Source organism: Arachis duranensis, chromosome 1 (genome assembly GCF_000817695.3).
Source record: "Arachis duranensis cultivar V14167 chromosome 1, aradu.V14167.gnm2.J7QH, whole genome shotgun sequence".
Taxonomy (NCBI): Eukaryota; Viridiplantae; Streptophyta; class Magnoliopsida; order Fabales; family Fabaceae; genus Arachis; species Arachis duranensis.
In genome coordinates, this window is record NC_029772.3 from 97,661,090 (window position 1) to 97,670,139 (window position 9,050).

Consider the following 9,050-nt stretch of genomic DNA (forward strand, 5'->3'; position numbering starts at 1 on the left):
TTTGCTTTTTCATCAATAATTAATAGCTTACTCATTTCAACCAAAAATGCGTAGTAAGAATACATCAGAATTCAAAAAAAAAAATTATTGAATTCAACCAAACCACAGATTTTTAAGGCCACAACAATGTCAATTAATCTAAGAAAAAGGTCAATTATGCGAAAATAAAGGAAATTCAATGGATAATAGAATAACGTATAGAATATAAATAAAAAGAATTGAAAAATGAATATAATCTCCTGCCCCCAAAAAAATCATGCTCAAGAAACAACTATAAGCTAGAGTGGAAAGACATAATAACATCAAAATTCAAAACTTGCATCAAAGGTAAATAAATTAACTCTTGGGCATAATGAGAGCATAAGCACTTGATGACAATAACCTTAATCTTACTATATGTTCCATCTTGTCCATGAAACCATTGCCCAGAGAAGACAAAATCCTGCTTTGCATGCTTCGTAAGGCAAAAAAAAATTATCAGAATGTAGATTAAAATAATTTGATTATAACTTGCTTTCTGTTCATTGATTGAAAAATATTAGTAAGGCAAAAAACTCACCTTCAGCTCCACAATGATTGTTCTTTATCCAATATTCTAACAAACCCACTAAATCAATGTAAAAGATACACAAATCACTAAATTAGTGTTTAAAAAAAATACAAATCCTCAATCTAAAATCACATTATTATCAGAAAACTGCTTTCTACGCAAAACAAATCAAATCTTAATCTCCCAAAATTGTTAAATTAACAGATGCACCTTGAAGGAGGTAGAGATGGGAGGAAGAGTATGACGATGGAGAGACATGGATGCACAACGAGCCCATGACAGAGTGAGGCACGACTAGTCCTCAACGGAGAGAGGCCAATGGAGCCGACAGGAGAGGGTGGGCAGAGGGAGACTCGTAGGCAGTGGGGGAGTGCTGGTGAGAAAGAGGCAGTATGGAGGCTGAGGGAGGGCGGAGACATGGGCGCAGAGAGTTACATTGAGACGATTTCTGTTAAAGCAGAGGCTGTAAAAAAAATCCAAAAGCAGCTCAGCTCGGCTCAACATTTGGTATTTAAGCCAGATTCACTTAAAGAGAATGGCTAGTTTGGCACCAAGTTGGACACACACGACATGCTCGATGTTCATACACTGCAGAAGGAATGAATCGGTTGCATGCCTTTCATGCACTTCTTGGCTTCATGTCCACAATAAAGCTCTTTCTTCAATCTAAACCCTTTATATATTTTAAATTAAATCTGATTGGTTTTAAAAGAATGGAATATGATATTTCACTAAAGCAAATGACATACCAGAACCGCTTCCTAAACTACAATATACATAGTGCTTAAAAACATGAACAAATAGGGCATAATATCAAAATTATCAATATTATTTATTTGACCATCAGTATAATTTGATGACTACCAAATTCAACAAATAAATCAATCATCAAGGATCAATATTTATAGAAAGAGAAATGTTTAAAAATAAGAAAGGAATAAATAACAAGGATCAAGAGTATGAAATTACCTAGAAGAAAGAAAATTGTGGGGTTGATATATTTCTATGACTAAAATTAAGATTATTTTGAGACTCTTTTCTTATTGGTTGATTATCTAAGATAAATGTATCAATTGTTATCCCAAGTATATCATCCCTAATCCAATTAACATCATCTTCAATTCTTGTAGATTGATAAAGTATAACATTTGTTATTTGAGGATCATTCTTGAACTTTTTCATGTCATTATTATCTAAGTCACCGTATATAGCAAACAAATCTCTTGGAATGGTGTTGATAACAACAAATGACAAGTATCACTTGGATATCTTCTATGTAATAAACTTATCTCACTTGAGTTGCACAGGCTCTGATGGTGGCACAGGTGCTGTTCTTAGCTCTTTTATACTGTCGAAACTCTTCTTGTCCTTTTGTCACTAATGCTTTTATGCTAAAAATATTTGATGTCCCATATAACACGTTTTTTTTACTATATTTCAAAAATCTAGAACATGTGTCATAATTACAAACAAGACATGCCAATTTTTCACTTGTATGCCAACTAGATAACATAGAATAACCAGAAAAATAGCATGTACACAAAATAACTTTCCACTAGAAGCATCATATGTCTCAAAGCCATTCTCATATAACTCCTTTAACTCTTCAATTAAAGGTTATAAATATATGTCAATATTTCTATTAGGAGAAGAAGGACTAGGAATAAGTAAAGACAACATTATAGAATGTTGTTTCATGCAATTCCATGGAGGTAAGTTATATATCGTCAGAACCACCGGCCAAATACTGTATCTAATACTCATTATTTTATATGGGTTAAAATCATCACTTGCTAAACCCATCCTCACATTTCGAGGCTCCAATGCAAAATCTGAATGTAATGAATCAAAGTTTTTTAAGCTGGTAAATCTGTCGGATGCCTTAGTTTTTCATCATTTTTATGACCTTCATTGTGCCACATCATCAGATCAGCAGTTTTTGAAGATATGAATAGTTTCTTGATTCTCAGTTTCAAAGGAAAATACCTCAAAATCTTTGCTGGAATCAGTCGAGAAGTTACCTTGCAAGAAACTTTTCTTTTAGCACTTTGGACCTTTTTTATTTTATACCTAAAAGCACCATACTTTGGACAAGTAGTATATTCGTTAAACTTCTTTCAGTATAAGATACAGTCATTTGGACAAGCGTCAATTTTTTCATAATTGAAATCTAAGTCCTTGATAATGTACTTGCATTCTTCATATGTTGATGGTAGACACGAGCCTTCGGGAAGCAATTCATTGAGTAATTGTAGCAACATATTAAATGATACATTGCTCCAACCATAAAGGTTCTTTATGTGGAGCAACCAAACAATGGTTGATAACTTTATAAAATCTTTCCAGCCCAGGGACAATTCTTGATGAGCATCGTATATCAACTTGTAAAACTTCTTAGTTTTTTCACTAGGGTCTTCATTTTCATCCTCATCCAACGTGTCATCAAATTGACTCATTTTAAATTGCCTCGATATCATGAAGGTCTCTTTCAACAATTTATCCTGGTTATCATGTATTTCAGATTTATCCTTCTCTGCAGATTTTGAAGATCCACATTCTTCGCAAAATATCCACGTATTATATCCCTTATCAAACCCATCACAAACTAAATGCTCATAAACATCCTCTTGGTTTCCCCAAGAACAATTATTGCAATTCTTACAAGGACATAGAATCTAAGTTCCTTCAGCTACATTATGAAATGCAAAATCAAGAAACTCTTTTAACCCATCCAAGTACTTCTTAGAAGTTCGCGGTTTGAACATCTAACTCTTATCTATGACTAACTTATATTATAAAATTTAAAATGACTGCAAAATGAGAAAGAACAAAAAAAACTAAAATAAAGAGCATTTTATTATACTATTGTTACAAAACAAGGCACTATATAACATGCATTCACTTATTAAGATATAAACAAAAAAATTCTACTTATTTTGAAGCTCAAACAATTGTTAAAATGGGGATTAACAATGATGACAACAAGCAGAATTTGGGGAGCAATCCAGCAGTGTTTTATAACTTACATGTAAGAACAAAAATACAAATACAAATATTAATTAATTTTTTTTACTGCTAACTCCTAATATTTTTCTTTTGAAAAGTTGGAGCTTGAGCTAGCGCCAATATAAGACTTGTTTCTCATCCCCATGCATAGCAATACTCCAAGGAAGATAAATTAAATCAAAAGTTTAAAGAAATAGAAGAAGGGGTTCTAGCTAGAAATAGAATGAATTGGATGAGCATGTGAATGCATGATTTTACAGTTAATTAGGTAGTATAGATAATTGTAATAGAAAGTGGTGCACGAATTTCCACACTTCGTACAACTGTACCAGCAAGTGCACTGGGTCGTCCAAGTAATACCTGAGCAAGTCAGGGTCGATCCCACAAGGATTGTAGTTTGAAGCAAGCTATGGTTATCTTGTAGGTCTTAGTCAGGCGAAATCAAGAGGTTATTGGTTTGAATGCATATGAGAAGTAGTGTATAAAATACTTTGTGAATTTAAAAGGAACCAGTGATAAGAAAATGGTTAAGGATTGGAGTTGCTTTATTTTTCTGAATTAACTCTGGTATTATTGTCTCCTTTGGTTGTGAATGATTTCTTCTATGGCAGGTTGTATGTGATCAACGCCATTGGCCGTGATCATCAATCTCCTCTGCTTCAGATCAAATGCCGTATGGCCGCAGTCATTCAATCTGAATGAGGGTGAAGGTCTAGCAGTTCATTCTCTTTGGTGATCCTACTCAAAACGCCACAGACAAGGTCGAATCTTTCGGATCAGAGAATGCTGCTTCTTTGGGTTCTAGTCTCTACCACAGAGACCCTAATCTTCCCCTAAATCGGCTGAACTGGTGTCTCGAGAAGTCCCTAACGAAGTCGTGGATCAGCCGTCTGAGAGATGTATAATCAAGCTGGCGGTTTGTGCTTTTCAGTCACGTATTCACACGGACCCAAGTAGAAACGGGTGTTTGTCAGGCATGCGGTCTTAGTATGATGAATGAAGATAATTGTCACGGATCATCCCATTCACCATGTTGAAGAACGAATATACATCTTAGAATTAAATCAAACACGGATAAAAGAGATACAGTAATACTTTTATTAATTCATATGACTCAGCAGGGCTCCTCCCCTCAACCTAGGAGGTTTAGAAACTCATACTGATAGAAAAATACAATGATAAATGAAATATGGTATGCATCATCCTCTTTGATGGAGAATGTAAAAGTTCTTTAAATATTAAACTGATAACTAAGGATTACATAAGAAAGGGTGAAATAGTCTCTTTAGTGCTAAAATCCACTTATGGGGCCCACTTGGTGGGTGTTTGGGCTGAGCTTTGATGAGATCCACGTGTTAGGGGGCCTCTAGGGCGTTGAACGTTAGCTAGGGGGTCCTCTTTGGGCGTTTGGACGCTGGTCTCTTCTCCTTGGGCATTGGACGCCTGGAAGGGGAAAGGGGGCAGGAGGCTGGCGTTGGACGCCAGTTATGGGCCTTCTAATCCGAAGCAAAGTATAAACTATTATACATTGTTGGAAAGTTCTGAAAGTCAGCTTTCCATATCCGTTGAGAACGCTCCATTTGGACTTCTGTAGCTCCAGAAAAGTTCTTCCGAATGCAAGGAGGTCAGATCCAGACAGCATCTGCAGTGCTTTTTCTGTCTCTGAATCAGACTTTTACTCCAGCTCCTCAATTTCAGTCAGAAAATATCTGAAATTACACAAAAACATACAAACTGATAGTAGAATAAAAAAATGTAAATTTAATACTAAAACATATAAAAACTTAATAAAAATTAAACAAAATATACTAAAAACTATATGAATATAAAAATGATGCCAAAAAATATATAAAATATCCGTTTATCAAAAAGCATGCACTAACATATCTATATTGAACCTGGATAGATTAACAAAAACAATGAAATAAATAAAGTGTTTCAATGGCGTATTCATTAAAAGAGGAAAATATTATAATAAGAATTAATTAAGTTATTGAAGTAGAAAATGTGAATTTTGGTTTGTTAATAAAGTAACGGATAGAGACTAGTTGGGGAGGTGAATGTATGTATTAGAGAGAGAGGTATGCAAGTGCTAGTTATATGAAGGCAAAGGGGAAGGAAAAGGAGAGACAAATAATTTAGGTGTTAATTATTATTATTTTGGAACAAAAATGATAAATAACTCTTCAATCTTATGTAGCATTGACAATGATAGATAGTGGATAATGAACACAAGACACACGACATAAGACACGTAAAAATTTACTAAATAATACTCAGTATTCATCATTTCAAAAATGTTCTCCTTAATTTCCTTGTTCATAATTAAAAAAAATTAAGGTATAATAAAATATATCAAAATTTCTTGCTTTCTTCATATTTCAAATTTTAAATGATAGACACTTGTTAGAATGTCAGCGTCTCCTGTAAGGTACAACGCATACACATATTAGACATGTAAGAATGGTAATATGCCTGTGCCTTATTGCTACAATTCAAGTGCTTATAAATTGCAGTGCAACAAAAGAAAGGGTTGCAAAGACTTAAACATGTAATCAATACTCTGTCCACATATCATTAATAAAGCATGAGGAATTGAGGATACTGTGGGTTCACTTGTGCTTTTGTGTGTAGGGATGACAATATGTACTCTACTCACGGGTATCTAATTCAATCCCATCCGATCAAGTAGGGTTATCAACCCGATCTGCAACAGGTAAAGTAGCGTATGGGTTGAGCTTCAATCCTACCTGACCAACCCGCACTCTATATATATATATATTATATAAAAAAAATCATTAATTGATAATTTATTTTTTTTTTACATAAAAGTCAATTTTATTTTAAATTATTATCAAGTTATATAATAATAGTGTATCTTTTCTGTAACCCGCGAGTAAGATCGAGTACTCGCGGATAGAATTAGGGTTGAGATATTCTCAACTCACGGATAGGATTAGGGTTGGATCCAAACCCTACCATACTCTACCCATTACCACCCCTGTTTATATGTGTGTTTTGTGTGATAAAAGCTTAATAATGATCATGTTTCAATACTTTGGTCATGTTGAACCTGCTAATAGTGCAAAGTCAAAGTATTATTCCCTTTCACAGAAGCATTATTTTCTCCACATATTCACGGGTGTGGAAAAAATTAAAGAAGTTATTAGGCAAGGTGAATTACTTTGAATAAGAAAATTAGAAAGCAAATTACAAATTTTCTCTAAGATTAAGAATAAATAATAATGTATAAATAATAATGTATATGAAATGGTACATGCTTACTTTTTTTCATTGGAAATGAAAACAATAAAAATATCATATCTTTTAGCATTGGCTATTCCATCGGTGCACAACTTTTGCAAAATAAATATATATTCTCCTCACTATAAATAAATCATAGGAAGACAAAAATAATCATCATAAATAAATAGTAGAGCTAGAATATCAGCTTTAGAATGAAGATAAGACTCGATATGGTAGTCAACAATGAACATGCATATAGTTGAGGTCTTCTTAGATGTGTGAAGAATGCAACATTATTGTCGCTATTTTTTTATTGATCCCTACCAATGGAGAATTAGAAATCAAATCAACGCTAGTCAAGAGTGATGATGTTGATAAATAGTGAATATAGTAGTGAATTTGTGTGGGTCGCCGCTAAGTACATTACCGTCGAATTTACCATCGTTCTGTAGTTAACGGTATAAACAACGCCAGAAACCCCTTATCGGTGGATTTTTCGTCAATGTTTTCAATGGATTATCGAGTTTGGGTTGATGATTACCGTCGGATTAGTTTTGGCGCCATTTCCATTCAAATGGCACCAAAACGTAATCCGACAGTATATCTGCCGGTAGGATTTTTATTTTTTATTTTTTTAGGCAAAATTTAGTCACAACTAACAGTCAAATTAAATTTAAACTCTTGTTAACAAAATTGCTATCAGAAATATAAAATTAGCAGAAATCAACAAATTATTTTATTAAAAATAAATGGTATAAATACAATAAAATATCACAGAAGTAGAGTAATGTACCCTAAACAAACAAAAATGTATAAAACTGTAACCTCTACAGATCTTGATAATCGTTGGCGGCGGCGGCGGCATCGCCATGGTCCCCCTGCTGAGGCGGCGTAGTAGGTGCTACCGTCGATGCCCCACCAGCAGCGTCACTACTGGATCCAACAGCGTCGCTGCCTCTAGCGTGCATCTGCTAGTTGTACTCCTCCATTTGCTATCGCAGCCGCTCGAGCTGCTCCAGCTTCTCCCTTAGGTCTGAGCTGGCGCCAACACATGCAAAAATCTCTCGATACCTCTGCTTAGACTGCTCCTGCTGTTGGTGAAGCTCCTGTGTTATCTTCTGCACCTCCTCCCTCAGGTCGATAACTTCCTGGGGATCAACAGGGGTAGTGGTAGAGGCAAAGGCAGAGGAAGCCGCCAACGCGGAGGAGCGGAAGCCACTAGCGAAGAACGAGCCTAACTCTAAGTGGCAATTCTTATGGGGTTCAGAGGTGGTCTTACACCAAATCCTATCAGGATCCACGACTGAGGTCTCGTAGCCGGCTTCGTCGGCTCCACAACAGGCGGCTGAGATTGTTGGATCACGGTCTCCAACCTCTACTGATACTCGTCCTGCGTCACACACGTTAGTTGTGATTAGGATAATAGTTAAATAATTAACTTTAAACCAAATAAAGCTGAAATTTAGGATTAATTTAAATCCACATAATGGGCCGCCGACCGCTTGTCAGCAATTCTCTCCTTGTTTGCCTTTAAAGTATGGGTATACTTGAGTGTCTCCACCAGTGTCGCCTTATGTTCCAACGACTTAGACTAAAAATTAAAATATCAACCAAACAATAAAATAAACGAACAAATTAAACAATGACAGACAAATATATATGAAGCAGAAAATCTCTATTCTAATTTCGAAAACATAATTTTAATTTTTTTATTTAAATGAAAATCTTATGAAAATTTTGACAGAGTCTCTCTTGAAATTCGGATTTAGCCACCCTTAAAGGGTTCCATCCAAACCAAATTAACATAATTTTTTCACAGTCAAACATTTTCCAAACAATTTCAGCAGCAAGAATTAGCAAACAATTAAATAATCCAATATTTTTCAACAATCTCAAAGCCTAATCTAACCTATTCTAACATATCTTAACCACCTATATCCACTAAAACTGAAAATTAATTACCCTAAACTATACTAACTAAATTGGGTAACTTGATAATGAAAAAGAAAATTAAACACCGTAAACTCTACTAATTAATTCAAATAACTACTATAACATAAAACAATGCCAAAATTCTTACCAGTCTCGTATTTGTCTTCATGAAGGTCGCCGACCCACCGACCTAGGCGAAGCCCTGTTGGTGATGTTCATCAGACATCGATGCTTGAACCCCGCGTTATCTCTAAAATGAGCCTCCTGGTCATGCTTGATGTTTGAACGGATCCACGAGGTCAGGTGGTCTTTTCCC